This window comes from Uloborus diversus, chromosome 5 (genome assembly GCF_026930045.1).
Source record: "Uloborus diversus isolate 005 chromosome 5, Udiv.v.3.1, whole genome shotgun sequence".
NCBI classification, from domain to species: domain Eukaryota; kingdom Metazoa; phylum Arthropoda; class Arachnida; order Araneae; family Uloboridae; genus Uloborus; species Uloborus diversus.
In genome coordinates, this window is record NC_072735.1 from 97,719,305 (window position 1) to 97,736,723 (window position 17,419).

Consider the following 17,419-nt stretch of genomic DNA (forward strand, 5'->3'; position numbering starts at 1 on the left):
GTGAATGTAGCCTTTGTTTTCACTATCGAAAACTTGTTTATGCTAAACTAAATCGATCATTTAATAAGCCTTGTTTCACAAAGACTATTTAATTAAAAAAGAAGCTACACGTTAAGAAGTTGTACACTGATTCGCATTTTAAATGATTATTAAGAAGCTCTTATCGCATAAATAGGTGGCTACACATCGTAGACGTAAAGTTTTCATCAGGCTTTTATGCAGAGACAGGAAAAAGAAAAATTTAGACTTTCTTGCTGAGAAGTTAGAAATTGGGTAATTAAAACAGTGGAAACTCTTCCTAATTAAGGAAAGTAAATTAGATTTCGACACAAAACGTCTTAATTATCTTTTCGTGATTCATTTGGCGCCCAAATAACTCAATTAGTGGTGCAACTTTGGAAGAATTCTTCAGAAGATGGGAACGCTTAACAAACACTGAGGGAAAGGGAGAAGCTTGCTCATGCACGCAAAGTAACGCGCAACTGGCTTCTTATGAGAAAGTACATCATCCGACAAAATGTGGAAGGGCCGGCCCTCTCAAAATTCTTTCTTACTTTGGTGGGGCAAACACTAGAGAGAATAGTTTACTCCATTTATCCCACTTGCGCACTCACGCACTCAAAATAAATAAGAAAAAACAAAGTTAGAATGGAATGGAGTGCTTTTGAGAACTTTCGTTTCAGACGCTTGAGCGATATCTAATGTATTCTCGTCGTGAAAGAAGGGTAAATCATAGTTTTGTTTGTAAATGCATAATTACAGGCAGGACTGAAGAGTCGGAGGCAAAATGACCGGCTCCGACTCCGGAAATTTTAGAAACTTCGACTCCGACGCCTTTACCCCAAAATCAATGCGACTTTGACTCTTCGACTCCGCCTCCGCAGCACTGGTTACAAGCAATATTACATGCATTAGATACGCAAATCACAAAATGTTTAATCATGCGTGATTTCAAAAATAAGAAAACATTAATTTCGTGCTGCATAATGCATATATTATGCGTAATGTGAGGAGTCGTCAGATAACATGCAACACAATAACTCTACAATTTGATACGTTTATGAAGGTTTCCGTCATTACTTCACAAATAGTTTTCAATCAAATATCTTCTAGTGCAGTTTTTATTTTTATTTTTATTTTTTTTTATTTATTTTTTTTTTAGATGTAGAATGTGCAGAGATTTGAGTTGTGACATATATTGTCAAAAACAAAAAAAAAAAAAAAATCCTAAAATCTAACCAAATAGAAGATTATTTGGAACATTTAAATAGAACCTTGAAAATATTTTTTTTAGAGATGACTGATTTTTGTTGCTTGCTTGATACGTTTGTGCATTCAAACAAACAAATTAACAGATATTCGGAATTATAAGTGTGTATGATAGCAGTTCTATACCAATAACTAATTAATTAAATTAAATAAATGAATAAAATACCAATATTTAGCTACTAAATGTTATCTTTGAAATATATTTATTTTTTTTTTTTTCGAAATATAAACACAATCTGTTCCTTCAAAATGTAAACGCAAACCTTTTTTTCTTTATTAACCATCAAATTAAGTATTTTCATTAATAATTTATTTAGTTAAATATATATTTATTAATTCTACTTAATTATTAAACTTCTAAGGCCACAATACGTCTCTCGAGTTTTGAAAATGTAAAAGCGATCCATGAACTGTTTATTAACTATTAGGTTATGAGGAATTTTTCCAACATTAAGACGAAAAATATGAAAGTGTCATTCAAAAAAAAATTAAAAGTTGATGTTTATGATTTCCTCGCAATTAGATTTTTAACTCACTTGGTAACAGAAGATAAATATATAATATTTTTTAAGTTTTGGATATTCACTTTGAATTTTTCGACATAGCTTGTGTTGTTTTAAATCTTTTTCGACTATTTTCTCTCTCTCTCTCTCTTTGTCCTTTTGTATCTCAAGAAAAACCTTAACTCAAATTTTGAAAAGTAGACATTTATATATTTCTTCTTAGTGCATTACGACGCCATTGGGAATATTTCTCTCTGTTTTATATCCATTTACATAGCATCTTTAGGCAATAAATCTCCAAAAATTTACTAGCCAAAAATGAGAATGAGTCATTCGATCGACGTTTCAGCCAAATAATAGAACTCAGAATTAATCCCATAGGAGCGTTTCACGCCGAATGACAAAACCGAAACATTGAAAGCCAACAATATGGAACATGAATAATAATGATCAGATGGACATAAGCAAAAAAATTTAATTTTGCCCATAAATTCTCTCATGAAAAGGTCGGAAAGCTGTGATGGGAAGGTTTTTGGAATTCCCTACCACAGTGACGTGAAACCCTTCTCCAATTGGTATGCCACTTGCAGCAAAAGGGATTTTTGGTCGACATCCAAGCGTAAAAGCACGCCACCAAATCGTGAGCAGCTTAGAAATAAATGTGCCCTTGGTGATACGAAAAATGCTAAGTAACTCGAAAATGTTGGGTTTAGAGGTGTGTTAAAATAGGATTTGACGCTTTATCAAGTTTCCGCTTTGAATTCTATCCAAATATTATTTTGTAACAAAAAAGAGAGAGAGAAAAAAAAACTTTTGAGTATTATTATTCTGAAGGGGATTTAAAGAGATGAGTTCATTTTCCTAACTGACTAACACAGGGAGAAATCAAAATATGTGACTTAACAAGAAAAAATGCTTCATGCAAATGGATGAGTCATGCTTCATATTTAAAAAAGAGCAAACATAAGAAACTACCAAGAATTTTGAATACAAATGAGACATTTTTGGTACTGTTTTTTGAAAATTATTTTCAACAGTGCTTCCTATTCACCATTTTCACTACAGTTTTGTGCAAGTCTTTAAATAAAAGGGATTATAATTTAAGTTCAGATTTCAAAAAGCTCTAATTTAAAACCTTCCGATCAAAATGACTTGATATTTCACCAGAACAATCGTGAGGCTATGGGAATTCGATTAGCGAATAGATAAACCAGTTCCTACGTTCACCGCTGGATGTCGCTAACAGGGTAACTTAAGAAGAGCCTACTAAAAAAATTCGCTAAACACGAAATGTTGTTAGTTGAAAGGAAACTTTAGATTGTAAGGATTTATGAACGAGTTCTACCGATAAAATTGCGCGTTAAAGAGAAAACAATGATTGTGCAAGAGAATAAATGTGCTCAATGAAACAAATACATTTCGGATGAAGAATGAATAAGTTGTTCCATATGTCCTCCACCTTGTTCCGCTTCTAGCTAGAAGCGCAAAATAGCACTTTTTGAAAGCAGACCGTATTTTTCACTCTGTATTTTAATCACAGCTGTTTTTGCGATGCGTATGTCGTATCTTAGTGATTAGCATATCACCACAAGAGTGTAAACCCTGACAGCACTATTTATAAAAAAAATGGAACTACTTTTTTTTTCTTTGCAAAACAAACTCCCGTGCCCAAAACAACAGTGCCAGCGAAACATCAAGTGATTATAACCAGTAGCTTTAAAATTAAAGTGTTTCGAAGTTTCAATTTTAATTGTAATCGCCCTCTATATTCACGCAGTAACCATGGCTATCAACTGTTGTCAATTTATTGACCAATGAAGAACTTTTGAAGTCTCTCCTGCGTTGCAGTTTATTGATTTTGATTTTCAGTTTCTCCTGAAGAAATCTTGAGCTCTTCAGGCCATCTTTGCAGCGGACAATTTCCGAAACATAAAGTGCGTCTGAACATGAAACGTTGTTCGATAGCCGAGGTTTTAATGAGGTTTAAAGAAATCCAGAAAAATTCCCTTTGCAACTCAAAAAAGTCCTTAAAAAAGCAATAAATATCGTAAAGAAAAAAAAATACTAATAATTGAGCAAGAGCACCAATCTGAAACGCTAGTTCATCTTTGAAGAACATAATTGGGTTGAAAAAATTGTCTAAAGGAAAATTTGTGTAATACATTTTATTAATGTTTTAAATTTATGCAATATGCTACAATAACAAAAAAAATTAAAATAAAAATATGCATTGATACATGGTCATGTTAATATCTTAACCATAATCTTTACTAGTAATATCGAACACATCATTCGGTTAAAACCTCAATTTTCAAAAAAAAAAAAGAAAAATGCTCAACGAGTTCTGTTAAGCTTTTCGATAATGATCCTACTATTTTATCTCTATATAAATATTACTACTGTTTTTATAAGAGAATTGTTTTCTATACTTCGTTCAAACCTTTGCCACGGGAGCGACAGTTTTACAAAATTATTTGCATTTTATACCCAGAATTTTAGACTTTTGCCTTCCATGCTTATCTACGTGTGAATAAGAGGAATCACTCAACTTTCTAAAAGAAAATAATTTTATTTGAATATAATGATTTGTGTTTGCGGGTGGCGGGTGTGACTCTACGATCCCAAGCACAACAAGTGAAAATCAGTACTATTTAAATACAAAAATAAATAAATAACATAAAGTTGGCACTTAGTATTAAAATATTCATAATGGTACCTTATATTCAACAAATAAAAATTCAAATCAAAATTTTGGAAATGTAGTGCCAAAATATAGTACAAATATCACACCCGTACAAATGCATTGAGAAAGTGCTGAAAAGGAGTATCTAGGTCCACCCGAACCCACACACACCTAAATTATATTTTAATTCAATACTCAATGGATGCAGTTTTCATTTCCTCTTCCCTATTTTCAAATTTTTGTTGATCTCGAAATTTTTTGTAATTCCTAAACCAACATAATCAAGGTGCATTATCGATAGTCAACATTAAGCATTTTGATGAAGGATATTAAAAGAAATGTCCACCCAACCGGCTATCAACTGCTTCAGAAATAAGACGCATTATATCCCGAGACATTCCATTAACATGGAAGTCCGCAGGGAGGATTATGTCCAGGGGTACAGGTTCAGCGGGGACTGATTTGACGATTCAAGTGTCGAACTCTGTCTCGCTAATACGCATCGATTCGCTTATAATTAGAAGGAGGTCTCCACCGTTAATTGTTTCGAATTCTCTGGGAATTCCTCTTAGCCAGTGCACGGCGTTGGAATGGGGCTTTGGCGGATGGCTACACACATGGTGCCGCTTATACTGTACTGTCCAGCGATTTAAATAAGGAATTTCAGCTTGAATGTAATTCACCGTTGCATTTAAAGGAAGCCACTTTGACTGGCCATTTGTGCATCCAAGAACCGTTTCGGCATTTTTAAAGGAACATTTAATAGTTATTAGCGTTCGATAACACTATTGCTTGTTCTTATTCCAATGATTTGTTTGGAAATAGCAACTCTCCCTGGTCACAAAGGTAGAAAGTATTTTCCTAGTTTTTGTCTGTAGATACTAGTGATGGACAATGTCGTTCTATTTAATGATCCGATCATCAGAAGAAAAGTTCATGATTTTAACCCGCACACTGAATTCGTCCATTTGAATGACTTCGTTTATTTATAAAAGTGACGGGTGATACCTCTATGCAACTTACTCACGTACAATGAAAAAACTTTATTGGTTTCGCTGTATTCCTTTAAGAAAAAGCGACTAATATTACATAACGCTTAGAAACATACTAATAAATTTTGACAAAGGAATATTTTATCTAGTTTTAGAGGTATAAAGCAATTATAGTTTATTTCGTAAGCTATTTCTTGGTAAACGTGTGATAAAACATGTTATTCCAAAAGTCGTAGGTTTGATTCCTGCATAGTACAAAATAAAATAGTCCAATGTTATTAACAAAAAATTGCCCAACATCGTCATATAAAAACATTTTGAAAGGAAAAAATAAAGCAAAAAATGATTTTGGGTGTGTAAAATGAAAGAAAAATTAGGATATTTAAAAATTTACATTACGAAATGAAATGAGACAGAGCAAATTATATAAAATAAATAGCATCGTTCAAAAGAGCGGCCGTTCATTTAGGAAATTGTATTGCAACGTTCAGTTTAAGAATCATTTGTTCATGAAGACACATCCCTAATAGATAGCAATGCAATTGATTCCAAGGATATCATTGTTACCAGTGGCTTCTTCTGAATATTGTCCTGTTTCGTAAATCTTGTAACTAAAAATATTATGAAAGTGCATGTCCCAGAAAGTTTTTACATTTTAGTAGAGTTGCTTTTCAGAAATAGTTTGAGCAGCAGCTTTTCAGACTGCAAAGACGGTGAGCTCAAAGTACAATGAGAAATAAAAACGTTTAATTGCTCAAAATCGCAAATTACGGAATACATGTGTTTCGAACTTAAAAAGAACCCCTTTTCTATTTTCAAAAAAAAAAAAAAAGAAAAAAAAAGAACTGATGGATGAAAAGACATCTGACAAAAGCATCGGACTTTGCAAGGCATTTGTCGGATGTCGTTTCTTTCATAAATCCACTTATTTTGCTATGAAAAAGGGATTCCTCGTAACTCCGAAACTTGTGCATGCAGTTATCTGCAACTTCGTACAATTAAACGTTGTTCTTTCTTTCTTTCTTTTTTTTTTAAACTTTTGAAGCACAAAAGTATATATTCAAATTTACAGCGAACTCTTGTTACTGGATTTGAATGGCACAGAATATTTTTTAAAGATGATTGCTTAGCGTATTGATTGGGGCTAAGCGAAACGATTTTAAAATGAAATATTTTGAATTAACTTCAAGTCAAATATAATTTTTAATTCAATGCAACAGGTTTTATTAAATGCACTAAAGTGTCGCTTTGCTTGTGTGTAACAATTAGAACTAGTTATTTGACTTGCAATTCCTGTTTATGAGTCTTATTTTAAATTTAAAAAAAACTTCACCTATTAGCTATATGTCGTGGGAAGATAAAACGCATTATTTACAGAAATAAGTTTTTGAGATATTTAAAGACGCCCGTTTGGAGTTTCATACTGACAATAGGGAAATGTCGAAATTTGACGATGTTGTCATGCTTTATTTTTAGCGGAAAACCTACTAAGCAAGCTCGTACAATAAGGCTAATAGGCCAAAAAAACTAATAAAATTGTGAGATTCAATTATAATTCGTTAAGTTATAAATTCTTAATTCATTTTTCCGTTGAATAAGCATGGAAAGATAAGATCACAGGTGGAAGGATTTTAAAGTTGGTACTACTCGAAGTGTGCTTTTCAACTCAACAAAAACGTAAGCTAGAAACGAGTGCATGCATACAATTTAGGAGTAGTTTTCTGTATATATTTTGGAAAACATCAATATATACTAAATTAATTTATTTTAAAAAGCGTTTCTTTATCTTTTAGGAAATTATATCCTTGCTTAATTTTCATGATTCAGAAGGAATGTGTCTAAAGTTTCTTGAAATGTCTGTTTAATTTTATAATGTTTTGCTAGTTTTACTTTTTTTTATTTAAATTTGACACATGCGAAAATTCATCGTAAAATATCCAATAGCATCTAAAAGAAGCGGTGGTTTTCTGAATGAACTAAATTACCTAATTGTTATTGAATAGATTTAGATCAATAAAGTACTCCTCCAACTCAAAAGCTATTTTGAATTTCCAAATAAAACTCGTGTTTTTTTTTTTTTTTTTTTTTTTTTTTTTTTGAGTAAAAGCAAAAAGAGTAGGAGAGAAATAAAAACAAAACAAATTGTTCTTTATTATTTAATCAATTAAAAGGAATTATTGCTTCCAATTAAAAATTACATTTCCCCAAACTATTCTAGATAATAAAAAATGCGTGGATAGAAAAATCTTTTTACGAACGAAAAAATACAAGATTAAAGCCATAAGAATTTTTACAATACAATGCAAAGAACATTTTAATTAAAAAAAACACATTCGTTTGTTTTAAAAAATAAATGGTTAGTGTAAAAATCATAAAATTTTACAGAAGAAAGTGAGAATTTGATTTCTCGGAAACTTAATTGTATTTTTTAGAAAGTGATAACTTGTTTTTATTTTAATAAAATTTTTATTTCTTAATAAAAACAAAGCTTAACTTGCAACTGAAATGAGAAATCTATGGATAGAAAACAAAGGTTCGTCGAAAGTACGCAAATGAATATAACATTTAAAAAAAAACGATTGACGCCATATTTATTCGTAACATATTTAACGGAATTAGAACAAATTAATCCTTTTTTATTATTTGTGTTGTTTGAAAATAATATTAATATGCTCCAGCGCGATATGTGCTTTTTAAACGACAGATGTTTTTAAAATTAGGAGCCCAATCACGCAAAAAACGATGATAAAATGATTTTCTATTTAATAATTGGAATTAATTTCTTCGCAATGTTATTATTATTTTTAAATTATCCTCATAATATTTAAGAATGCATGAATAAAAACTTCAGTGCTTTTAACATCTGATTTTTATCCAATTTTCCCCTTAATTCGTACAATCCTCTAAATGAATGAATGTTTTTTTTATTTATTTATCCTTATATATTATTTCTGTAGCCTGTTTTTGGTTTCTACGCCAGATTTTCCTCAATTCTTGATCAATTTCTTTGATTTACACCTTATTTTAAAACTTATGGTGCTGGCTACTGACGAAAAATAGACCCACGGTCTAAAAATTGCTTTTTTTTCAGCTGAAAAACGTGTTTTAAAGAACCAGAATGAGGTTTTCGGTTAACTTTAACTTGCACTATAACCGACAGAGCTGAATAGCTTGATCGGCAGAGCGTTCTCCTCGTCACCAGGAGAATGCGTGTTCGGGCCCGCGTCCGGACGATCTGCATCAAAAAAATTAGAGAAATATCGCGCATTGTATGAACACTTAATTAAGTGAATAACAAATATGAGGATAGAGAATAAATGAGAAGGAAACGCTCTTTGCTGTTATGAAAACTTGATGTGACTTTGTGCTAAATTACTTCTAAAATGTAAGTTTTTTTTTTTTCTTTTTAAGCTTTGGCTCTGGTAAGAAAATAAAAGCATAATGTAAGCGAAAATATAAGTAACAGGTTTAAGATTTCAGACTACAATAGTTTTTTGTTCAGAAAAAAATAATAAATCGTATATTGAAATATATATTCTTCTAATGAGTTTTTGACTCTTTGTACAAATAAAAAAATTACTACCTCAATTTGAAGGGTAAAATATATATTTTTTCTTCTTTTTGCAAAAAAAAAAAAAAAAAAAAAAACAAATAGCTTATCACATTTTTACTACATTTGAAAAGCTACGCTTAAAAAAGAGCATAGTTCAATTTATTTTGTATTTTAACCGTGCTGTTAAATGAACAGTTCAAGCAGCCTGCGGTAACAAATTGTAAAAATTTTCAAAAATAAAAACATTTTTCTTCAACATCTTATCTTCTATATTATTCCCCTCTCATTTTAAAACTTATCAGGCTGGCTAATGACGAAAAGTAGAAAAGTAGACTTACGGTCAAAAAATCAAATTTTCGAAAACGCCCCTTGCTGTTTCAAAACCTTGATGCAGCCTGTAGTTCTTATGCATTTTTTAAAAGCAAAGTTCTAATGCAGTTTTGCAATTTTTTACGTCGCTTTCTGCAAAAAAAAAAAAAAAAAATAGCCTGTGCGTATGTACATATTTTCATAAAGCTTAAAAGCACTGGACTTAGTTGTTCGGTTAAATTGATAAGTTTTTTTCGGTAGAGTGTTCGGCTATAAACTATCTGAACTTCGGGCAAGTTAGGGCTGTCCGACATAATATCAAATTTATATTAGTATTACGCATTACATGTACTCATAATATACAAACGTAATAAAATAAATGCAGTGGGAATGCTACTTGGTGTTTCGACTCCTTTATGCAGGCTACAGTAGCATTCGGATAAATTGACTGTTAATCGAAGGGTGTTCTTCCTTTTTTTTTTTTTTTGAAGTCTTGACTCCATCCAGACCACTAAGCATAATGTAAGTAGAAAAAAGCATTAGATTTACCTCAAGGGAATCCTTTTTGTGCAGAAAAACATTTTCATTGTATGCTGAAATGTAGATTTTTCTAATAATAGTGTTCAACCTTTTGTACAAATAAAAAAAAAAAAAAAAAATACGCCGGCCAAATTGAAACTACGAGTTTCACCCAGTAAACCTTAAATTTTTTATTCGCGCGAATGCGATATAAAACATTAAAATTATTATCAACGTCATTCGTAAGAAATCATTTTCTACTCCTCTGCTTTCTGCTGAAAAAAAATACATTTTGTCTACGTTCGAAAAATTACACTTAAAAAACGGATTCAGGTTAACTGGTTTTGGTTTTGAATTTTAAGTGTTCAATCAAAAGAGAAACATGTGCGGGAATTTAAGCCGTAACAGTTAAAGCAGCCTGATAGGGGAAATAGTTCAATATTCAAAAATAAAAACACTTATTTTCAATATAATTTATTACTTCTCTAGAATGTTTGTTTCAATTGCTACGTAATATATTCGTCATTCCTTAATCAAATTCCATATTATACGAATAATTTTAAATTGTATCATGCTGGCTAATGACAAAACATAGACGCATAATCTGATTACTTTCATTCGGCAAAAAGCTTTTTCGCTGCTTTTTACTACGCATTCCTTCAATGAATAGCATTCGAAAAGGAAGGCGCAATTGCTAGGTTTGTTCGAGTGTCGTACTGTTAATCAGAATGGCGCCAATTCGAATCCGTGCCAATAAATATCTCTTCAATGTTTTTTTTTTTTTTTTCCCGTCAGATGCTCACATGGGCAGGACTGTATTTGCCTCAACCTGTTTTTTCACATGCACAATTAATTACTGCTTTTCCACAAGTCACTACTCAGAACCACACTTTTAATGATATTTATGTTTGCATTGAAATTACGTACAACCAAAAGGTGAGCGATGATCAAATTATCACAACGTTGTATTTAACGAGGTTTTGGTGCTGATGTCTTCAAATAACATGCCTTCTCTTGTGCGCTTACTTTTTTCCGTTTGCTTTTTTCGGTTCTTCTTCAAATGTTCTTTCTTTGAAATTTTTAAAGGGTGAAATGCCTTATGAAACGATTTGAAGCACAGTGCGGAGTTCCGCACGGAACAACTAGTTTTTTATTTTATTTATTTATTTATTTATTTATTTATTTATTTATTTTTATTTATTTATTTATTTATTTATTTATTTATTTATTTATTTATTTATTTTTTTGAGATTCAATTTCCAATGAAACCTAAAAAATATCCAATCATTTATTCTTCTATGAAAAAACTTATATTCCCCTCTCACTTTTTTTTGGAAAAAAATTGAGAAACTTTCATAGTATTTATAACGCATTGTGTTTTGTTCTGGAGATGAAAGTTGACATTTACGGTAGGAAGCAAACCAGCAACATCTACTTTACAAGATTTTTTTTTACAAGAATTAATGTATTAAAAAATGCAGATTGAAACCTTCCAAGACTTATGTGTACATTATCACTAAAGGGCTCGGGGCAGAAATATGACAAGTCACAAGGAGTGACTGTTCGATCAAAATTTTTGTTTCTCATAACTGAAATTGAAATAAACATGACAATGGATTATGTCATTTGGAGAAAAACATATTTGGTTTTAGTACTGCAGAATATAGAATGCATAATGCCTTTGAAAAAGTCTACGAATATTTTTACTTCCTTTTACAAAAAAGTAAGTATTGTATTTGCGAAAATATTTTCAGAATTTCCATTTTGCTCACCCCCGAATGAATTTTGAGTTTATTCTTTTTTCTTTTTTTGACTCGACCACACGTGGATAAGTGTCTAAGAACGTATAGACACGCGAAATATCCATTTTCACGATTCCCGATTTAGTTACAACGAGTTTTTTCGTGACGTCTGTATGTACGTATATATGTTTGTGCGTATGTATGTCGCATAACTCAAGAACGGTATGTCTTAGAAAAATGAAATTTGGTATGTAGACTCCTATTGGGTATCACTCATAGCAGGCGGCCCGGGATCACTCATTTTGCAAATGAGAAATCCATAGATTCTATCACACTATTTGGAAACATATAGGAATCTCAAGACTTGATCCTGAAAAGTTTGGTGCAGTTGAATAAAAGTGTATTCAAGTTGTTTTGGTTTATTGACTAAAACTCATACACGACACTGAATGCCTAGCTACTTAATGTTTCTTACGAATGATAATTCTTAGGTTACGGGTTAAATATACGTAGGGGTTTCATAAAGCAAGGTAACAAGAGTTCTGACGGGGTGCGCAGATCCTCTGTATGATTAAAAGTCTCGCTGAATATATGAAACCCGTGGATAGAGCTGAGTGTCAACTAACAGGACAAAAATTCAGTTAGAAGATGGTTGCTTTAATGGACACATGTTGCACCAACGTAACAAGAAGTCTAACAAGTTTTTTTTTTTTTTTTTTTTTTTGCATTGGGAGGTTTTTATTTTCTCTCCGGTGATCTCGCATGAACGAAATCACCATCAAGAATGAAACCACATGCGAATTGCCGAACCGCAGCATTGGTTCTAAAATGTGTTATTTCCCAAATGTTTATTTTAAGGTTCAAAGAGATGGAAATCACTTGGTGGGATATCAGCACTGTAAAGAGGATGGTTCAATGCTTCTCAACGCAAAAACCTTTTCACAGTTCTTGTTTTATTAGTAAGACATGTTTCCTTCAATGCAGCCAACTTCTGACATTTTGTCTTGTTAATATGTACTCAGCTTAACCCACTAGTACCGCTTTAAAGCTCGGATCATCGTTGTTATATTTAGCGAGATTTTTATTTATACGGATAATCTGTACACCCGTGAAAGCTCTTATGACCTTACTTTTAACGCCCTCTCGTAATAGAAGGACAAAAGTATTTTCCAGTTTCTTCTCCAAAACGTAAAAGTTTGAGTCGAAAGTGATAATGTGCCTTTACTTGTAGCATTTTCAATTTAAATATTTTCGACTAGAATGCCGTAATATGCTTAAACGGTATATGATGGTTGTATCGCTTTAGTAATTCCACTAAACCTCATCTTTTACGAAAACAATACACTGCTAATAAACCCGCGCAAGTTCGCTTAAAATCAGAAATCAGAATATGGCTATTAATGGCTCAAACTCATGAAGAGTTTTAAGAAAGAACTAGATCTTACAAGTTGTTGATATGTTTCTAAACTTAAACTTGATTTTGAAAGAAAATGGCTCGTAAAGAAACATTGAGATTCCATCAAATCGATTGTGAGCCCTTAAGGATGTCATTTATGCTGCTTATCACGTACCCGGGGAACATTTTCCGAACGTTAAAGGCGTCTATCCAAACGAGCGTTCCCCAAACTTCCGACCAACTAGATGGGACACTTTACCCAAGATGGGAATGTAGCTTTTTGCATTAATTTTACTGGCGCAATCTTTCAAATGGTAAAAACATGCAGAAGAAATGAAAGGGAAATAATAAGATTGATTTTTCTATCTCAAAATAATTCTGAAACAGGATCAATTTTCTCGAGTTTGATATTTCTGACTGAGAAATGTCAGGGGATTTTTTTCTACTACATGCCGTATTTCCACATGTATTGCCAATGAAGATGTTGATATGCAACTTTTGGTTTTTAATGTTATTCAATTGTTTGATGGAGTCTTTATCGTTAAGAAAAGAACTAAAGCACAATTAAGAATTTAATAATAACCTCTGTTCATGAGAATCAAAGGAGTAAAAACAACGTATAAAGGCACAAATTCGCAGAAAAAAACTGCACTCGTATGTTTCAAATTACAAAAAATCCCTTTTTAAATGCAAAAGAAGTGATCTTACATATAAAAAAAACGAAAAAAAAATCAAAAATGTCTTTTGCGAAAACTCAAAACATTAATGATCCGTGGTCGGCTGCTTTACCTTCCATACTCAGCTGAAATTGCACAATCTAATTAATTCCGATCTATATGAGAAAAAACACTTGACACTTTTTCTGATAACCCAATGCCCATTTCCAGTTTTTGCTCAAAAACCAATTAATTTCTTTGTATCCGGGATTGAAACTTTGCACTACATGGCAAAAGTTGTTGATAATGAAGGTCAACACAACTTTGCTTAAACATAAAAGCTTTAAAAAATTATTTGCTTGGAAAAAAAAACCATTGCAGTCCCCCGAAATTATTTCCCAATCGTTGGGAAATAAAATATGGGGGGGTAAATAAATAGAAAAAACTAACGTCTAATTGAGACAGGGGAGGAAAAAGAATGTAGGTTTGACTTCTACTACGTTTTGAATAAAACGTACCGTGGAATCCATGTCAATTCAACAAGGGGTGCAACATGATGGTTTCGGATTTTTTTGAATACATGCATTTAATTATACAATAATACATTTTAACATATGTTAAAATTCATAAAAAAATTAAGATATACTTCTTTTTGCCTAAAAAATTCCTGAGCCGAGATATAGGTCGCCAAAGATGGCGGTCTTCTAACTTGGGATTTTAACCAAAATCATTGAAGTACATTATCTTAAGGACGGTAGAACATATTTTGTTCCGCTTTGTTTCATTTAAAAGGATATTTTTTCTTGTTTAAAAACATATGCAACATTTTGAAATGTGTGCTTTAGTTTTCTTTCCACAGTCTTTTGAAAAAAAAATGTTAATAATAGTTCTTTTAATTTTTTTCAAATATGTCAATTTCAAATTTTTTATTTTTTTTACAGTTTATTAGTACCACTGAGCACTACGTTCCCTGAAAAGGAGAGCTTCCACTTTTGTGTTTAACAGATTTTAGAGGCATTTGAAAAAATGAAGGTTTTTAAGGAACTCTTTACGTATTGGCAGACCTGAAAATTCAAAAAAAATTTCGCAACAAGTGACCAGAGAACACTTTTAATTAAGTTATATCGCGAAATTTTCATTTTGAGTTGCTATTTTATAATGGATATTGAATTTGATGAGAACAAAATAGCATATTGCGATTAACTATTCTTTCGACGCTACGCTGGAGGGGAAATGCAGCGAATCGGCTGGAGGCCGCGTTCTTGTTTTCATAAAAAATAAATAAGTTAAAGAAATTATTAATAGTAAAATATATTCCCCAAAACAGCTAAGGGTAAATTATGTAATCCAGATTGAAGATCAAGTAATAAAATAAAATATTTTATTCTCTAAATTGGTTATATTTTCAATAGCGAGGAAAATTACATTTAGTTTACAATCTTCTACTTACGTACCGAAAACATTCATACTGATTACTAGATAAATATTAATATTATGGGCAGAATAAAACATGGCGAATTGATATATAAATGGTAACCCAATTCGTACGAAATAGCGAGGCCAACATCAATCATATCCAGCAGCAAGGCCAGAAGAACCCCGATCTTGTCACGCTCTTGTCCCCTGGGACCCGAGCTGACCGAAGGCAAGTCATGGTGAAAGTGGGGAGGATAATAGGAAGATGAAGTCTTGAAGGCTCCATGCTGGTGCAGTATCCCATGGCGCAACATGGCAACTGCTGTTGATTGGAGGATAATTGTAGCCATCGATTCGGGTTGGGTATATAGAACTAACTCCTGTATTTTATTTTCTGTAGTGCAGTTAAAGCACGAAGTATTTGATGAGTGAGTCGGATTTAAACAGATGTTTCGGAAAGAAATAAGTAATGTCGACGACAAATTGTATGCTCAGTTCAGAAAGGCAAATATGTTTTTAAAGTTTAGTAGTTTTTCATAATACTTCTACGCAGAGATATAACTTGGATTTTTTTTCAAGAGGCAAATATGTTTTTAAAGTTTAGTAGTTTTTCATAATACTTCTACGCAGAGATATAGCTTGGATTTTTTTTCAAGGTGTCAAAATACTCTATGCACCAAGTATTTGATCAGAAAGTCGGATTAAAGTACAATGATTTCTCTAAGAAATAACTAATATCGTCGACAAATAGCATAAATTGCTTAAAAACCTAATTTGTTAAAAAAAAAAAAAAAAGAGTGTAGTTTTGCATTAATACTTCTAAGTATATTATAACTTGAATCTTTTCCAAAACGTGAAAAAACTCTTCGAAATTTTTATGTGAATAAATTTCATTTCTGAGGCGTGAAATACACGAAAAAAGTGAAACTTATATTAGCGATCAATAGCATAAAAGACATCCATTTCTAAAGATGAAATGAGAGATAGCAAGCAAAAAGATGTGCATGCTATTTTGATCTTTAACATTTAGAATTTTTGCTATTTTGTATTAAAAACTTACAAACCTTTTATGTGTATTTTTTTTTAATTCTTCAGTTGATATTTCTCCATATTCGTCCCAATTCTAAAGTTTTATTTAAAACATGAAGCTTGAAAACACGCTAGAATGAATTTTAAAGGAGTATTTCTAAATTTTTAATGTCTGAAATATGCAAAGGAGTTTAAAAAATCTCTATTACGTTAGGTGTTTCTACAGCAAAATTTGTTACTTGCAAAGCTAGCGATTTATTAGAGAAAAAAGTTATTTCATTTTGATTGTGGTAGTCACTGAAAAAACGTCGTTAGACATTTGTTTTTATGAATTCCAAATATTAATGGTATTTAATGTGCTAACTTATTATCTAGTTAATTGTCACAGGCACTAGAAAAAGCAGTTAGGTAACTGTTTTGGCAAAAAGTATGATTATTAATGTTTTAAATAATAACTAATGAACTAACTAATTAAAGTTTAAAAGAGCATTTTACAAGCAAATTTAAAACAAGAAAAAAAATCTCACTCTAAAATTTCAACTCGGAATGCGAAAAAGATCGATAGCAAAAAAAAAAGACATATTTCAGCATAATGCTTTACAAAAGCATCTATTTTTGCCTTAAAATCAGTTTCAAAAAAAAAAAACTATTTTGCTTTTTGATAAAAAAGGAAAATCTACGTAACTATAATGTTTTAAATTTTTTTCAATTGTAAACTTCAAGCCTTTTGAAATTTACTTATACCATTAACAGATTTCTTATTTAAACTCAGATTTAATCACCCAAAAAAGTAAAATGTAGAAAAAAATGTACGAACATTTCATCTCTTCGGAAATGAGAAGATAAAATTAATAGACTTTCAACAGAATACCCATAAAAAGGTCCAGAAAATTAATAACGACATTCAGAAATCAGTTCATTTAAAGCTGAAAGGAAATGGAATATGGCCATGCAGTTGATTTCACAAAACAATGATCTAGTTTATCTTCTTAACATAAGTCTCGGAAAAGAACAAAAGACCTAATTCATGTTTTAAATAAAGACCCACAAAAAAAAGTCTCAAATAGCAATGCATTGGAAACGCAATCCCGCAAAGAAGCTAGCACAATTTGGAAATGAAGGACCCTTTCCAGGGTCTCTCCTCTCAACTCCACTATTCCGAAGACTGGAGGAGGGAGCAAACCCTGCTAACGTAAACCGTTGCCAAAGTGCGGATGCATTTAGGCGTGATACACTTTAAGTATTTTTTGTTTATAACTTTCAAACCTTCCTAAATTGAGATCACTAAACAGATCCTTATTTTAACTCAGATTATATCACCCAAAATAGTAAAATGTAGAAAAACATGTACG

General features: G+C 31.6%; 1 protein-coding gene across 1 annotated transcript in view; it reads right to left on the minus strand.

The window, feature by feature from the left end:
* Nucleotides 1–17,419, minus strand: part of LOC129222214 (uncharacterized) — a 395,332-nt gene that overhangs the window by 45,876 nt on the left and 332,037 nt on the right. The window lies entirely within an intron of this gene.